General features: G+C 40.3%; 1 long non-coding RNA gene across 1 annotated transcript; it reads right to left on the bottom strand.

Moving 5' to 3' along the window:
• Positions 1-8527: 8527 nt before the first annotated feature.
• LOC132656991 (uncharacterized) lies at positions 8528-13024 on the bottom strand. The gene is made up of 2 exons (XR_009594836.1): positions 12504-13024; positions 8528-9720 (listed from the first exon to the last, which is right to left on the bottom strand). It is a non-coding gene; the product is annotated as an uncharacterized LOC132656991 (long non-coding RNA).
• Between the last annotated feature and the right edge of the window lie 4551 nt (positions 13025-17575).

The following is a 17575-nucleotide window of genomic DNA, read 5'->3' on the forward strand; positions in this document are numbered from 1 at the left end:
CTCACTCACGGAGTTCTGGAACTAACAGCACTCTCTGCACCACGCTCACTTAGCACCAAGTAGCCATGCCAGACAGACTTGGATGCTCTGTCCATGTAGAGCAGGAAAAAGACCAGAATCCATCAAAAGGGACCACACCACGGTAGAATAAACTGATCACAGCTATGAGCCCTACATATTACAGACTCTAGCTGGCTTTCTCTGTACTTTGGATAGCCTTGCTGCCTAACAGCCTGCAAAGTAAAAATCCACCTTTACTACTGATTATAGCAGCTGCTTGTCTGTTCTGTGACCCAGGTGTGGTTTTCCAGCTCACCTTCCACTCACTTCTAGATTATTGTTTTGGAATAAGTCTAGTAACATGGATTTTCTTGGTAATATATCACAGATTTTGTTGTGATTATTACAGCACAATAAGTTTGTTTTATAAGACTCTTCTATCTTTCTTCCACCTGTCAGGAGAGATTTGTCTCGCTTTCAGTGTTTTACCTCTTCCTTATACTTTGTGAGACTTCTCTGAAGCTGAGGTCCCCCAAACCATTGAGTGCAGAATCAGGAAGCTGATTAAAGAGAGAAATGTAGTTGCAAGGAGGAGATTGCTGTGTGGTGTACATCCAAGGTTTTCATTTGTCATTATTTGACAACAAAACTACTGAAACAAGGAGAGGTAAATGAAATCTACGTGGAAAGAGATGCAGAGAGGGGGAGTAGAGTGGGTGGATAAATATAGCAGCTTTGGGGTGTGAGCAAGAATCTAAAAGATTGAGGTTTGGAAACTGTACAGCTGAACAGTACAATACAATACAGTCATCACTAGGTATATCCAAGTATTAACTGCGGGCTTAAATTATACAAAAAATACTTCAAATTCTCATTTATACTAACAACGCTTCTTTTAAAAAATGTATTATCATCAATGTTTTAAATTTTCCTATGAGTTCATTGTGCATGAGGCATGTTCCTCATGTGCAATGTGCAAGCTTCTTCATAGTTCTCTCCCTCACATTATTCCCCTCTGCTCTAGACAGTTTCAATTCCACTTTTATGGTATATATGTACATAATTCTTAGTAAAATATTTTTTAGAACAAAATTACATTGTTATTATATATATTAAATTATATTATATTGTTTTTAGGAAAGTTGATGCAATAGAAGATAATCCTGTTAGTCAAATTTAGCCAGTCTCAGAAAGAAAAAAATATTGTCTGTTTCTTTCGTTTGTGATTTCTGTATTTTTATATGCACCAACATCAGTTCAAGTAACTGGTATTTACATGTGATTGATAGCTATTACAGGGGATAATACATATACAACAATTTTATCACGGCTCTTTTCAAGGACAGTATCATCTAGAGTTATTAAATGATATGAAAAATATAGAAGAAGAGTATTTTTATTTGGATGTAAAAGTCCACCACAGATGATTTGTTTGACTATTTTGTCCCCAAATAATAACCCTGTTTTGAAAAGCTGTGGAACTTTTAGAAGATACAAGCTAGCCAGGAAAACTGGATCACTGGTAAAGGAAAGGGCTTGAGGTTTATAGCCTACACCTGTTTTTTTTTCCTGCTCTGTTTTTTTGCTATGTAAAGATATGAGGAGGTGAGAAGTCCACACACATGCTCCTATCACTGTGGAACACCTAACCCTGTGCATTCTCCACCATGATTAATTACACTCACTAAAAAACACATGCTAAAGTACCACCTCTATGGAGTCGCCTTTTAAAGTATTTGGTTCTTGTAATGAGTAAAAGATAGTTAAAAAATATATATATAGTACCAGAGGTGGGATGTTTGTTCTGCAAAATCTGACCATATGATCCTTTGGCCTCTGAAATTAGTTTGTACAAAGAATATAGAAGAGTTTAAAATTGAGCTAAAGAAACTCAACAGTTTTATAAGAGTTTAATTGGCCATCAGTATATGAGCTTTGAAGACTAGAAGGCTAGGAATGTGGACAGTAGACACTGCATTTTAGAGGAGAACAAGGAATCTAATGAATTTGGACTAAAGATCATGTTACTTCTAGAAAATAATGTGGATGCATTTTGGCCATGGCCTGAACATTTGAGTAGGGCTAAATTAAAAGGTAATTAGTAATACCACTAGAAGAACTTTCAGTAAAGCATAACATTCAGGATGTGACATGATTACTGTTCATTTCTTTTAGTCTTATTTGTACTAAAAAAGAGCTAAAAGTGAAGCAGAAAATTGTAAAAAATCATGAATTTTGTTGAAGAATAGAACAAACTTGCCAAAAGTTATAGACAACATAGACAAGGCTGATACTAAAAAAAAAAAAAAAAAAAAAAAAAAAAAAAAAAAAAAAAAAATTGGTAATTGTTTAAGTAATTAATGCCATTAAAAAGAAAACTCACACTTTACATTGAGACAACAGCAACAACCTATCAATTAAAGATTAAAGCCTGGAGATTTAAAAGCTTAAACTCATTTTTAAAACTTCCACTTGAAAAAAATACAAAAACTTGAGGACATCTTGCTTGATTGGGGCCACTTAACAAAATGTCTTAGAATCAGCCAGAAAATCCACCAAAGGGTATAACAGCTGTGCTCTGAAAGGGGTTGTCTATATTTTATAGTATCTGAACTTGGAATTTTGCACATGGTGCTTGTTTTACAAGTATGCAAGATGTGAGAATGATGGCATTTTGGAGGCTTCCACCAAGGTTCTAGAAAGTATCTAGAAGCCAAGTGATATTATCTTCATCGATCTCCTGAATGGGCTGGGAAAAATAAAGGACTCTGTAAAGCCCAAGACGCAATGGAAACCCCAAGACATCAGAGATGACATACATTTGAGATATCTGAAGCCATCAGAGCTGTCTCAAGAGAGGGATTGCCTGTGTTAAAAGAGAGAGTGCCCATGTCCTTTGGAGGACAGATGATGCTATCATATATACCAGCTGGGGGGTTTGGTGTATCCCTGTGGATTTGGTCTTCTTGCTTTGAACAATTTCTCTGATGGTCCCTTATTTCTCCCTTTAGCAATAGGAATGCTTGTTTTGCATCACTGAATATTCGAAGCATGAAAATTGGTTTTGTATTTTATTTGGACTCAAAGTTAAGAGATTAGGAGGCTTTTGAATAGTTTTTGGGACTGAAAACTATGTGGACTTTTGAAGCTCTCCTGAATAGTTTACATGTTGAGATGGTCATTAGTTTATGGGGCCAAGAGTAGAATGTTTATATGGAAAACACCCTCCAGAAACTCATGCATTTGAAAAACAGTATCCAGATAGTTGTGCTATCTTGAGAGATTGTGCAATCTTTACCAGCTCAGAACCTACACAGAAGAAGTTGGACCTTGAGTTTTATATCCCACCTCTCCTTCCTGTCTTTTTCTGCCTCCTGATTTGTAGATGTAATGAAGTGAGGAATGTCAGCCATATGTTCCTTCTGTATGCCATCACAGTTTGCTTGCCATGATGAATCTCAAACCATGAACCAAAACAAAATTTCTCTTTCTTTAGTTGTCTCATATTGTTATTTGGCTAAAGGAATGATAAAACCTTTAACAAATTGCTGATCTTTTTTTCCCTTTTCTGTGAAGCTAGGGAAAAAGTCAAGTCTCCAAAGTATACCATGATGCTCTTGTTACAAGCAGTTGCAAAAAAGAATGCCTTTTGGGAAGTATTGTCACACAGGGGAAAAGCCACTGAAGTTGGATTAGGAAATCAGGGGTCAAATCCTAGCCCCTCTACTGGTCAACTATAGTCCAAAGTGGCTGGTTGATGAGAATGGTGCACCTTGTCATCAGGGCAAAGAAATGTCAGGCCACACGCATGCACTGGGGTTCTACAAAGTACACGCTGCTCAGTGTCTCAGTTCTGAGAGCAAATCAAAAGTGGACAGATTCATCTGGGAACTTTTGGACTATAACTGACAGACAGAGATAACAATAACAACTAAGCACTGAGAAATCTTCCCCTAAATGCTCAGTTGGGTGCACAGGATAATCTCAGAAAATTCTGGAATGCAGATGGAGCTCAATGTGAATCAAGTGGAGGGGGTTAAGAGACCAGATATGTTTTAGCCTGAATCTGTCAACTTGAGGATCCCAAAGCAGCTTTTACTCTACTCTTTCAGAAGTAATTTTACCTTCCTCTTTCAGTCAAAATGCTTATTGGTGTGCAATATCATAGACTTTAGAAGCATCCATTGACATTATTGAGATGAATTCACCTTTGTCGGACGATAGCCAGATAAGGATTTGCACCTAGAGTCTCTTCAAACTTGAAAGGTATTTAGCTTGGCTTTCTGAAATTTACACACTTATCTGGCTTTCCTGCAATTAGTCTTTGAAAATGCTGTGGGACACATCTGGGAAATAAATAATAACTTGTCTGATGATTTTCTTTGAGTTTTTTCTAAGACCTGGATGTCTGATGAGAACACAGTATAAAGATAACTATTAGAAAAATGCTCAGGTAAGGTAGGCCATTCCCTGACTTGGACCATGTCTGATGCAGTGGTTTGAAAGGAAATGGCCCCCATATGCTTATAGGAAGTGACACTTTTAAGGGATGTGGCCTTTTTGGTATAGTTGTGGGCCTGTTGGAGGAAGTGTATCACTGGGAGTGAACTTGGAGGTCTCAGATGCTCAAGCCAAGCCTAGTATCACTCTCTTTTCCTGCTGCCTGCCAATCTAAATGTAGAAATCTCAGCTTGTCCTCCTATACTATGTCTGCCTGCAGACTGCTGTGCTTCCCACCATGACAAAAATAGACCAAACCTCTGAAACTGTAAGCTGGCTCCAATTAAATGTTTTCCTTTATAAGAGCATGGTCATGGTGTCTCTGCACAGCCATAGAAACCCTAAGACATCACTGAAACATGTTTCCAAAAGGCATCAACATGAGGCATCTCTAAATTATCCCCTTAGCCCATGCCTCACCAAATTAGTGGAGATACAGTTCTCTTCTCCTGTTTTATGTCTTATGAAATAAAAACTGAAACCGTTCGCTAAAGAAATCCTGCTAGGTAGACTGAAATAAAATAATCTTCATTTTCTTGCAAATATCGACTGACTTTTTTTGAAAGCATAACCCATTACATCTTAAAGTAGTGTCAGAGTTAATCCCAGTTGTCAACTCTAGTGATTTGAGAAGTCCTAGATTAGCAGGGCACATTTCTGGGTGTGTGCATATTTCCAGAGATCAATATCGAACAGGGGCTGTAACATAGTGAATAGATTAATCCCTTGGTGGATTCAAACTGTGATGACATTGTTGAGAGATGGTGAAAGGCAGATGTTGGGCCTGGTTGGAGAAAGTAGGTCATTACGTGTCTATCCTCTAGGATATGTTATTGCCAGCCCCTTGTGTCATATTACCTGCTTCCTGTGAATCATGATGCTCCTAGCATCATGACTGGCTTCCTAGCAATCATGAATCAAAGAGTTCTTCTATATCATGCCCTCGATGAGATAATACACTGAACTCTCTGAAATCGTGGTCCCAAACAGATATTTTCTCAAGCTGTTCTGTCAAGTATCTTTGTCATAATTATCAAAACAAACTAATACAGGAGGATTCTTTTCTTGGTAAATAATTTCTATTCCCAGCTTTCATGTTGCCATTTTTTCTTATGACATAGATGATTAGAGCTCAATAAAATAATATTTCTGAAATGATAGACAAGATTCCTTAATTCTCATTATGTGATTAATTCTACTATTATTGATTTACAACCCTCAATGGTTTAACAACAGGATTCAAAATCCCTTAAAACATTAACAACCAACTCCTGCAAGCTTGAGAAGTGAGGACATTGAGAAGCTTAAAATATTAACAACCAACTTCTGCAAGCTTGAGAAGTGAGGACATCCATCGAGAAGCTTGGTTCCAGCTAATGATTGCATTTCCAACAATTAGAATTCCTTGATTTTTTTTAACATGTTTGGGCAAAGAAATAAAATTTTTAAGTGCTTTGATTTCTCCTCTTTATGTCTTTATCTTGATGTGATATCTTAAGTTTCAGCAATGTTTTAGTTTACTTTCTGTTACTGTGATAAAATTCTCAGACCAAAAGCAACTTAGCAGAAGTAAAAGACTATTTGACTTATACATCTAAATCACAGTTTATCATTGGGGGAAGTCAAAGCAGAATTTTAAGCAGGAGCTTGAAACAGAAACCCTTGAGGATGCTGCTTGCTAGCTCACTCACTAACAGGTTTTTACTTAACTAGTTTTTTTTTTTTATATATAATCCATGACTATTTGCCTAGGAATGGTGCTGCCCACAGTGGGCTGGGGCTTCTGTATCAATTAGTAATAAATATAATGCTCCAAAAATATCCCAACAAGCCAATCTGATCTAGATTTTCTTCTCAGAGGACTCTAGGCTGTGCCAAGTTAATCATTAGAAGCAACTAGGACAAACCAATCTTTCATTCTATAAGACAACAAAACAAACTACTACTTTGGTCAGAGAACTTCGATTTTGATGTTGTCATTGAACCATTGCTCTGGACATGAATACACATCTATCATTTTGTTATGAGATTAAAAACAAGGTCATAGGTTGATTAGTTGCAGGTTAGAGCATCTCATGTATGAAAAGGAGTTTTAAACCTAATGTAGGGATAAGAAGCAGAAAAGAAGTAGATAGGAGAAAGTTGTGCATCATGTCAGGAGGCTGGAGCTCATGTTATTATGTATTTTAAGCATGTTTTCTCCCATCATATTATTCTTCCAGTTTGGAGATTTTTTTTATTATTTAAGAATTACCTTTTTAATTTTAACTTTCCTATTAACACAAATTCTTACAGTTTTATATATCTTTGTATCTTCTCTGAGTGGAAGTTGGACTTTCTTATGCCAGACTCAGAGCCCCATTACCCATTTGCATAAATTTTCCATTGTATAACATCCCTCTGATTCTGTGTGGACAATGTACATAGCTGCTCTATGCAAATGCTCCCTGTAGTCGAACACAGTCTATTTGAGTGGCCTACTGATCTCCAAACCCTGTGTTGGACTTTGCCCCTATGTTACAGTGACTGCCTCTCAATGACCTCTTGAAACTCATGCCTGATTGCTTTCAATCTAGCAAGTAAAACTCTATTCAGGAAGATTCTAGGGATAATATTACTCAAAATGAATATCAATGTACTCGTACAACAGAATGGTTATACAGAAAAAAAGAATAAATCAACATATTGGCTCATAAGTCCCTATCTCTTCCTCCACATGCTCTTGATCTTCATGTCTCTGACCTTTACATATGCTATGTATACTCAGGAAACAGTTAGTCATAATGTATTAATTCCATCTTGTATCTCTACCAAACATTATGTAGGTGCTATCTATCTTGAAGGTAATAAATTGAGAGCCATACTTAGTATTCTAAAGTTAATGTTGTTAACATTGCTGAAACTGGCTAATACAGAATACTTAAGTCTGATTGTTATGACCATCAACTTTGTCATAATTTAAGTGTATTGATATATCTCTTCTGTTTCTTTACAGTTTCTCTGATTTTTATTTACATTGATAAATTATGCAAAATTTTAGATCCATCTTATAATCTAAATTCTCCTTTTATCTCAACTGTATATATATATATATATATATATATATATATATATATATATCACTTTTGCTTAAAAATTACACATATTTCGAGTTCATTCAAGATCTTGCCTGTCTTCTTGAAAACACATTAAGATCTCCTATATATTTCTGGCTCTTAATTTCTAGTAATTCTTATGTCTTTAATCCTAGTAAATAGATAATATTTTGTAGGCAACTTAATATGTAGGATGGTAGGAAAGTCAATCTTTCAGACCTAAGGAGCAAGCTTCCCTTGGATGACATATTGGCTATGCTCAGAATTATAGAAATGAGATAGAAGATAATAACTCTAAATGTGTTAAAGCTAAAAATTCTTAAGGGAGTTGACAATTCTAAAACCTCCTTTTCTAGGCCAAGGGCATATGCTGGGATTGCTCCAGTGCTAGAGAATGTAAGATTACCCAGGTAGTTCTTCCTGTGGTCCACCCTTCTGATCATTAAAAACTCAATTAATAAGTCTGTGTTTCTCAGTAGAAACTTCTTAAGTTTCTGTCTATTGGCCCTGGGTATAATTTCTGAATGAACAAATTTTATTCTTTCTTTCTATATAGACTTTCTGATATATGAGTGCAATGATATTCATTTTGAGTGAAGTTTATCATAGATAGAGAAATAACTACGAAGAAGCAGCTATGCTGCACATGATGGCACAGCCATTTAGGTTTTCTGAATCTAGAATATTACAAAGCAGCTTGACTAGCATTGGAAACTTTATTCTGTAAGATCTCTGTACAGACTCTACCAAGTTTCATTTTGTGGAGACCATGCATGAAGCTCTAAAGTCTAAGTTCAAAACCCCAATTTCGATAAGACTTCAAAGCAAAGCCTCTGTTGTCAAATACTGATTCTTACGATGTCCTTTTGCTCTCTTTTGTTGGGAGCCGCCGCGTGAATGTTTCGCCGGCAGAAACGCACGCGACCACAGGAATCCTTCCGCAGTAAACTTTATTAGTCACGCGATGAAGAGGGGAGAGAGAGGCCGCCCGGCCACCTCGTGGGCGCGGGCGGCTTCCCGAGGGCCGCGGCCCCGGGCGGGGAAACGGGGAAGGAAGAGATCGAAGGAAGGGGCGGGCCCCGGAGTAGCGCTGTTTATATAAGCCCGGGTCGCACCTGAGTGACGTGTGAATACCCTGACTGGCTGCTTACTTTTACCCCGCCTGATGACTAGGACCATTATGCTAGCGGCCTTGTGACGTGTCAATACCCTGGTTGGCTGCTCACTCTTACCGGCGTGCCTACGCAATCCTTAGCGTGCTCACGCAATCTTTAGCGTGTATACGCATCTACGCATGCACCCTGGAGGTTTAAGTTTTGAGGGCGAGATGTCAGCGCCAGCTAGTGGCATCTGAGTCTCGGCTCCCCACATCTCCCTTTTTGTTATAAATAAATAAATGAAAACTGCCTAAAAGCCTATAAGCACGGTACAAGAGGGCCCTAAGCTCGATCAAGCAAACTCCTTCTTTGGGGAGTAAGCGATCAAAAGCTTTAGATTACTCCCTTACCCCACCAGGTGCAATGGAAACAAGTCCTCTGGGTGCAGGGGCTAGGGGAGAAGATTTTTAAAAGGAGGTGACACTCATTCCCGTGCAATGGAATAAAATTCCAGGGAGTGCAAGAGCTGTCACCCTCCTGTCTAGGTACCATAACCGTTTAGGCAAAGGCAACATTAACCTGGATCACTCATCGACTCAGTGCAATGGGTGAAACCCCTGAGGTGCATCGACTGAGTGTCACAGTCTGTTTTAATTTTTTAACACGGATAACCAAATTTTTGGGAGACGATCCTTGTTCCAAGGGTGCTAGTGCTTGCGCGATTGCGACCTAGTCACGTTTGTTTTGGGTATAGAGTTTGCAGAACAACCAGAGTAAAAAACACTAAGCCACGACACAATGCTACACCAAACATTCCGACCCCCACCCAATCTGAAGTAAGAAAAGGCAGAAGAAACCCAGGGTAAAGCCAGTCTGTGGGCAATGAATCCACTCGAGTAGAATTAGTGGTCCTCCTCGCTGTCCTTGATTCTTTCAGCAGTAGCAGGTGTGTTTGTTGGAAGATCATCTTCAGCAGTCACGAGCTTTTGCGTGAGGCGCTCCGGTACCCAGAATGGATTGTTTTCTTCCTGTGGAAAAACACAGACAGCTCCCCTGGATCTTATTAAAATAGGATCCGGGCCTTTCCACTGTCCAGTTAAGACATCCTTCCATATAATCATCTCCTTGGGCCTGTTAGGCCCTGAACAGTGGCGATCAGCAGCCGAATGGCCTTGACTGTCCAAATTTAAAAAATTGAGAGTGAAGAGTGCCAGTGAAACCGTCACTCGTGGCACTGAGGGCAGAGCCTCCTGGACTCCTCCCCTTTGTTTTATTAAATAGGATTTTAGGGTGCGGTGAGCACGTTCAATGATGCCCTGGCTTTGGGGGTTGTAGGGGAGCCCTGTGAGATGGGTTATTTTCATCTGATGACAAAACTGTTTAAATTTTTGAGAAGTATAGGCTGGCCCATTGTCAGTTTTTAGAATTTTGGGCTTTCCCCAGGCACTCTATGCCTCCAGGCAATGTTGAATAACATGGGCTGCCTTTTCTCCAGTCAGGGGAGAAGCAAACATAACTCCAGAGCAAGTATCAACAGAAACATGCAAGTATTGAAGTTTACCAAAAAATGAAATGTGGGTGACATCCATCTGCCACACTTGTAGTGGACAGATTCCTTTGGGATTAATCCCAACATGAGGCACAGGTAAGAACTGACAGCAATTTTGACATTGGGTAACAATATCTCTAGCTTCCTTTCTAGTTATGTTAAATCGATTACGCAATGTCTCAGCTGTAACATGAAATCTTTTATGAAACTCCTTAGCCAATTCTAAATTTGAAAGGAGGGCAAATGTAATCATCTTTGTGGCTCTATCTGCCAGGTCGTTTCCACGGGACATGGGCCCCGGTAGACCGGAATGAGCCCTGATATGTGTAATAAAAACAGGGTATCTTCTGGTAATTAAGGCAAACTGAATCTTTTGAAAAATTTTTGCAAGCTTGCTAGACGCTTTAATTAATCCAGCAGCCTCTAAGATTTTGGTTGCATTTACCACATAACTAGAATCAGAAACAATATTTAAGGGACCTGGAAATTTTTTCAAAACTTCTAACACTACTAAACATTTCACAATTTGAGGCGAGGTCTCATGATATTGCTTAGAAATAACTTTATTATTAACCACATAAGCTCCTATTCCTGTTTTTGACCCATCTGTATAGACTACCAGTCCATCCCGAAGTGGCTTTTGGGACGTTACATGCGGGAAGACTACCTCCTGAGTTAAGGCAAATTGCAAAATAGGATGTTTTGGGTAATGATTATCAATTGAACCACTAAAAGAGGTAACCAGCACCGCCCAAATATCAGAGGTAGCAGTTAATACCTGAACTTGATGAGCTGTATAAGGCACTATTAAAGACTTTGGCTCCTTCCCAAAGTATGTAATGGCTGTTTTTAACCCACGAAGTGCGAGTTGAGCGACTGCATCCGGATACCATTTAATAATTTTTGTAGGAGAGGCATTGGGATGAACCCACACTAAGGACCCACCTTGCCATAATACAGCAGTTGGCAAATGTTTAGTTTTAATGACACACAGGTCAAAGGCCTTAGTTTTATCTACACGTTTTAATTGGGCATCCTGTAAAGCATTTTCTACCACTCGCAGAGCGTGGCTTGCAGCCGGTGTTAAGGCTCTGGGTGAAGAAATATGAACATCCCCTTCCAAAATATCAAATAGGGGCTTTAATTTAGCAGAAGGAATCTTTAAATAAAATTGAACAGTACCTGAACAGAATGGTGGCAAACTCATAGCTTTACCCTCTTTATCTCCGGACCAGTATGGTGGCTGGCCACGTGTAACTGAACTCAGCTGGAAACCCTAAACTTAGCTGGAAACCCTAAACAAACATGGCAGCCAAACTACAGCTTTACGTGCCTTTAATTGCTGAACCATTATGGCGGCAGGCCATGTGTTAGCATTAGCAGGCTGCGACTGACAACACCAAGTACAGCCACCAGGTGTTGCTGATACAGTAAACACTGTGGAGCATCTATAATCCCCCACAACCAAAATTCTTTAATGATTAAACAAGCTTTAAAATTAACTGCTTAACAGAACAATTTTAAACTGTAAAAATTATTTTAGCCATATCAAACCTATTAGCTAGAATTTTTTTTTTTTTCTTAAAAGAGCATAAAAACATTTTGTAATGAACAATCACCAGTCTTTTAAATGAATTATATGGAGAGCACATGGGAGGCAGGGGCCTCCTAGCCTGAATCAAAGATGGCGCCGGCCACGTGGGGACCGCTGACATACCCAAGGTCCCGCCCATTTTTCCCAAAGCCAAGATGGCTGCGCCCAGTTGCCAGCCACGTGGAAGCCTCTGATGAAAGCCAAGATGGCTGCGCCCAGGCATTTAGCGGGAATTTTAATCTTATTGGATAAAGAGGCCTTTTTATTGAGTTTTTTCCTTTTCTTTTACCTCTTATTACCAGGGCGTCCTTTCCCTGACCTCTCTCTTCCGTGGCTTTAACGTCCACAGAAGGGCCTTTTTTCTTAGAGACGTCCCTATCTCTATCCATTGGGACCCTTAACCTCATCTCACGTCCTGATTCTGGCATGTTGTCTTGCAACCCCCCTATCCTTAATCTCCTGCTACTCCTCTTTCTCCCGAGGCAGTCCTTGAGTTTGCACGAGACCAAAAAAAGGAAAGCTATGGCGGCTATCACAGCAGAGAAGGCCATAAGGGCTTCTGCTAGCCGAAATGAGAAACGGGATAAGTCGAGATCGAACATGTCTTTCAGGACAAACCTTAATGTTGCGGTTCTGAATTCCTCCCCGCTAAAGGGGGCCCTCCTTACCCAGCAATGTTCCGGGGTTTCAGCACCAGATGTTGGGAGCCGCCGCGTGAATGTTTCGCCGGCAGAAACGCACGCGACCACAGGAATCCTTCCGCAGTAAACTTTATTAGTCACGCGATGAAGAGGGGAGAGAGAGGCCGCCCGGCCACCTCGTGGGCGCGGGCGGCTTCCCGAGGGCCGCGGCCCCGGGCGGGGAAACGGGGAAGGAAGAGATCGAAGGAAGGGGCGGGCCCCGGAGTAGCGCTGTTTATATAAGCCCGGGTCGCACCTGAGTGACGTGTGAATACCCTGACTGGCTGCTTACTTTTACCCCGCCTGATGACTAGGACCATTATGCTAGCGGCCTTGTGACGTGTCAATACCCTGGTTGGCTGCTCACTCTTACCGGCGTGCCTACGCAATCCTTAGCGTGCTCACGCAATCTTTAGCGTGTATACGCATCTACGCATGCACCCTGGAGGTTTAAGTTTTGAGGGCGAGATGTCAGCGCCAGCTAGTGGCATCTGAGTCTCGGCTCCCCACACTCTTTTATATTTTTTCTTTTTTAATTTATTCACTTAGTATCTCAGCTGAACCCCCTCCCTTGTCCATTCCCAATCCCCCCTCCATCCCTTTTCTCTTCCCATCCCCCTCCCCAAGTCCACTGATAGGGGAGGTCCTCCTCCCTTGTATCTGACCCTAGCCTATCAGATCTCATCAGGACTGGCTGCATTGTCTTCCTCTGTGGCCTGGTAAGGATGCTTCACCCCTTAGGGGGAGGTGACCAAAGAGCCAGCCACTGAGTTCATGTCAGAGACAGCCCCTGCTCTCCTTACAAGAGAACTTACTTGGAGACTGAGCTGCCATGGGCTACATCTGTCCAGGGGTTCTAGGTTATCTCCATGCATGTTCCTTGGTTGCAGTATCAGTCTCAGAAAAGACCCCTAGGCCCAGATTTCTTGGGTCTATTGCTCTCTTTGTGGAGCTCCTGTCCCCTCCAGGTCTTTCTATCACCCCCTTGTTTTATAAGATTCCATGTACTCTGCCCAAAGTTTGGCTATGAGTCTCAGCATCTCCTTCAATACCCTGAGGTCCTCTGTGGTAGGCTCCTGTCCTGTTCTCTATTTTCTCCCTCTTCCAGTGTCTATCCTGTTTACCTTTCTGAATGAGGATTGATCATCTTACCCAGGGACCTCCTTCTTACTTAGCTTCCTTATGTGTACAGATTTTACTATGTTTATCCCATATTATATGTCTAATATCCACTTATAAGTGAGTATATACCATGTGTGTCTTTCTTCTTCTGGATACCCCACTTGGATGATCTTTTCTAGTTCCCACCATTTGCCTGCAAATTTCATGGTTTCCTTGTTTTTAATTGCTGAGTAGTTTTGTTTTGTTTTGTTTTGTTTTGGTCCCAAGTGTGGGATGTGGGAATGCTTTTTTTCTTCTGGAAAACAGCCCCCGCAGAAAACAGCCCCTGTGAATTCACAGTCCCTGTGAATTTGTCAGCTGGAACCTACCTTGGCAAGTGGTTTGGTTTTTGTGAACTGGAAAACATCTACATGTGGACTCTGAGAAGGAATAAATAGAAGCCCACAGATAGTGAGACAGCATTTTTTTTGCATGTCTCACTTTGCAATGGTTTGCACCACTTTGCTGGTTTTCTCAGAGAGAAATGCTCCTGAGAACTTTTCGCGCTGCTTTGGCAGAGTTCTGCTGCTTCGCTGGACTTGTGCCGTCTGAGCAGAGTCCAGTCACTTTTGTTGAGTGGTGTCGCTTCTGTTGCTGTTGTTTGTTGTTGCTGCTGCTGCTGCAACCTGCTGCTTTGCTGTTTGACTGGACTGCTGGTATCCTGACGACTGAGACTGGCTTATCCTCCGAAGAGTCCCATGAGCCTAATCAGCACAAAGTATCTAAGAGAGGTCTACAGCCCCTCCTACTTAAGGTCGGGATGGGGGAAGGCTGTCATTGGAAGAAACGTAGGGGCATTTAAGAACCTTAAGTAGAGTAGGTGTTTAGAATAATCTAAGCCTACACCATCACACTGAAACTGACATCACAGTGCACCACATTGCCAATACAGTGATCTGTTTGTGGTTTCTGACATCATAATGCCCTGCTATGTGATCACCATCATCCACTGTCGACTAAAATGCTGAAATGTGATACCACATGCTCATTGTGATATGTCATTGATCCACTGTGCTATCGCAAGAGTGTCAGTTATATCATCAAAAAACAGCACTGTGCCATTATAATAGTCAACTGCGCCATCACAATGTGTCTTAGTTATAGTTTCTATTGCTTCAAAGAGATACCATGACCATGGCAACTCTTATAAAGCAAAAATAAAAATTAGTTGGGGATGGCTTACAGTTCAGAGGTTTAGTCCATTATTGTCATGACAGAAATCATGGTGGCACATAGGCAGACATGGTGCTGAAGAGGTAGCTGAGAGTTCTAAATATGGATTGGCAGGGAGCAGGAAGAAAGAGGGACACTGGGCCAGGCTTCAACATTTGAAACCTCAAAGACCACTCCCTGTGACACACTTTCTCCAACTAGGCCACACTTACTCTGACAAGGCCATATGCTCTAATAGTGCCACTTCCTATGAACCTTTTGAGGCCATTTTAATGTAAACCACCACACTCGCTGAACCTGAAGCTCACTGATTCAGCAAGGAGAGCTGTCCATTAAACAAATGGCTATGCCTGCCCCTCGCCCTCATCCGCAGTGGTACAGAGATGCATCACTTTTACATGGGTTCTGAGGATTAAACTCAGCTCCTCATACTTGCATGGAAAGCACCTTTCTGACTGAGCTATCTTCCAAGCCCTAACACCACAACATCAGAAAGACTGCTAAATTTGGCCTTAGACATCCCTGTTCTGGTTTTCATAAGTTGGACGTCTTTGCCAAGTCACATAATCTATATTAATTTCACATCTCTCACTTACAAAATGGAGATAAATTAGTATCATTGTCTCCCTTTAACTATAATAAATTCACATGAGAATCAAAGTGAGCAATGTGTGTGTATGCTTTTATTTCACAGTACTGAATTTTGATTTGAAGTAGACTTGGTCTACTTGCCTCAGAGCTGAATAAAATCTTGATATATTTCACAATGAAATCCTTTTGCTTTATCTTTATTTCCTTTAAAATGAAATGCAAAGCAATATTTAGGTTTGACCTGCATGCCCCTGCCCTCTACCCGCAGGTATTTTAAATGTAATTTACATTTCTATTAAGGATACTATATGACAAGTCAAATGGTGTTATAAGAGTTATTATAAAACAAAACAAAAACCCCAGCTATTTCTGCCCCAACCCCAATCTCCTGCCCCCAACCCCCCAACTCCTTCTGCTCATTTCTCCAGAGGTAATCATTTTTATCTATTCTAGTTATGAGGATATTTTAAACATCAACTTTCATTTCTCAAAATAATATTGCATATTGAAAGACCTAATAAATTCCCAGTATTTGTTTTCATTTATTGACTTCCCATTATTAAATTTGAATTTTACTTATATTTATATGCAGGCTTCTCAACTTCAATAGGGTTGCATGCAAAAAAAAAAAAAAACTATCAGAAGTACACAGTTGAAATACAGTTCCTGGTGAAAATGGCGGAGTAGAAGCTGCTTCTGCACCATTAAGAAGAGTCAAGGACACAAAAGAGAGAGACCTTTTCTGAAGAAAAAGAAAAGCAAGTATTAACAGCTAGCACTCTGACTCCTTATTGTGGGATGGAGTGGGAGCCTCATCCACTAGGTAAGCCAAGTGATTCTCCAGGCAGCCTGATCCATAGGACAAGCCCATGGTTCCCAAAAGTCTTAAATTCAGTACGGGGTTGTGCTGTAGATATATCAGCTGGGACTGGCAACACAGCTCCTGCACCTAAGGCTCCAGGAACACTGAGGAAGTGGGGAAAAACAATTGTAAGAGCCAGAAAACCAGGATATTTGATATGAGATCGTGTCTCCTAGAAATGACAGGGAAGCTTCGCCAGTGACACTTCATCAATATGACTGCCTAAACAAGGCTCAAATGTGATCTGATAGACTAAGAGCAGAAGGAAGGAGAGGAGAACCTCCCCTATCAGTGGACTTGGGAAGGGGCATGCGTGAAGAAGGGGGAGGGAGGGTGGAATCGGGAAGGGAGGAGGGAGGGGCTTATGGGGGGATACAAAGTGAATAAAGTGTAATTAATAAAAAAAATTAAGCTGGGAAAAATAAATACAAATAAACATACTGACACAGAACTGGCAAATCTCACTGGACCCCACCCAGAAATAAAGTATTATAAGGTAGGTAAGGAATGCTGAGAGCAGAAGAAATAGTGTTCCCCAGAGATGAGCACCTTAATTGTCATTCAATACCAATTAGTCAGCCCTTAAAACATATACATGCAAGTAGCGCAAAAAAAGAGTAAGGAGGATGTGTTTACATATTTAGGTACAGGCTATGTATATATGAGTGTAAAACAATTTTTAAAAAGAGTTCATGAATTTGAGAGGTAGAAAGGGAAGGATGTGGGTGGGGCAGAAGGGAGGAAAATAAAGAGGAGAAATGATGTGATCATATTTTAATTTCCAATTTTAAAAATATTTTTTAAATCCAGTATGGGGCTCGAAATGGCAATGCCTCCCACAGGTGACATGTCAATATTGTAGAAGAATCAATTCATCACTCTTCTCTCATATCCCAGAGGACCACAGTCTTTTTCCACCTTTATAGTAGCTAATTTTTTGAGAAACAACTATTTGTGGACCTGAAAATAAGAAACAATAACATGAGAATGTTCTAAGATAGCTTTGGGTAAGATAGCACCATTGAAAAAGAATATCAGTGTTTAATAATGAGGAAGACTACAGGAACTATACAAATGCATAGACATTGAATAATATGCTTTTGTAGGGTGAATTATGAACATAAACATCAAATAAAGTTCATAGATTCTATTTATATATTGTGTGCCCACATACATATATGTAACAATAATAATAAAAGAAAAATGTTTGCCAACTAAAGGTGGGTGAAAGGAAGCAGTGGGAATGAGTGTATCTGTTTGGAGGGAGGAAAGT

Source organism: Meriones unguiculatus, chromosome 10 (genome assembly GCF_030254825.1).
Source record: "Meriones unguiculatus strain TT.TT164.6M chromosome 10, Bangor_MerUng_6.1, whole genome shotgun sequence".
Lineage (NCBI taxonomy): Eukaryota > Metazoa > Chordata > Mammalia > Rodentia > Muridae > Meriones > Meriones unguiculatus.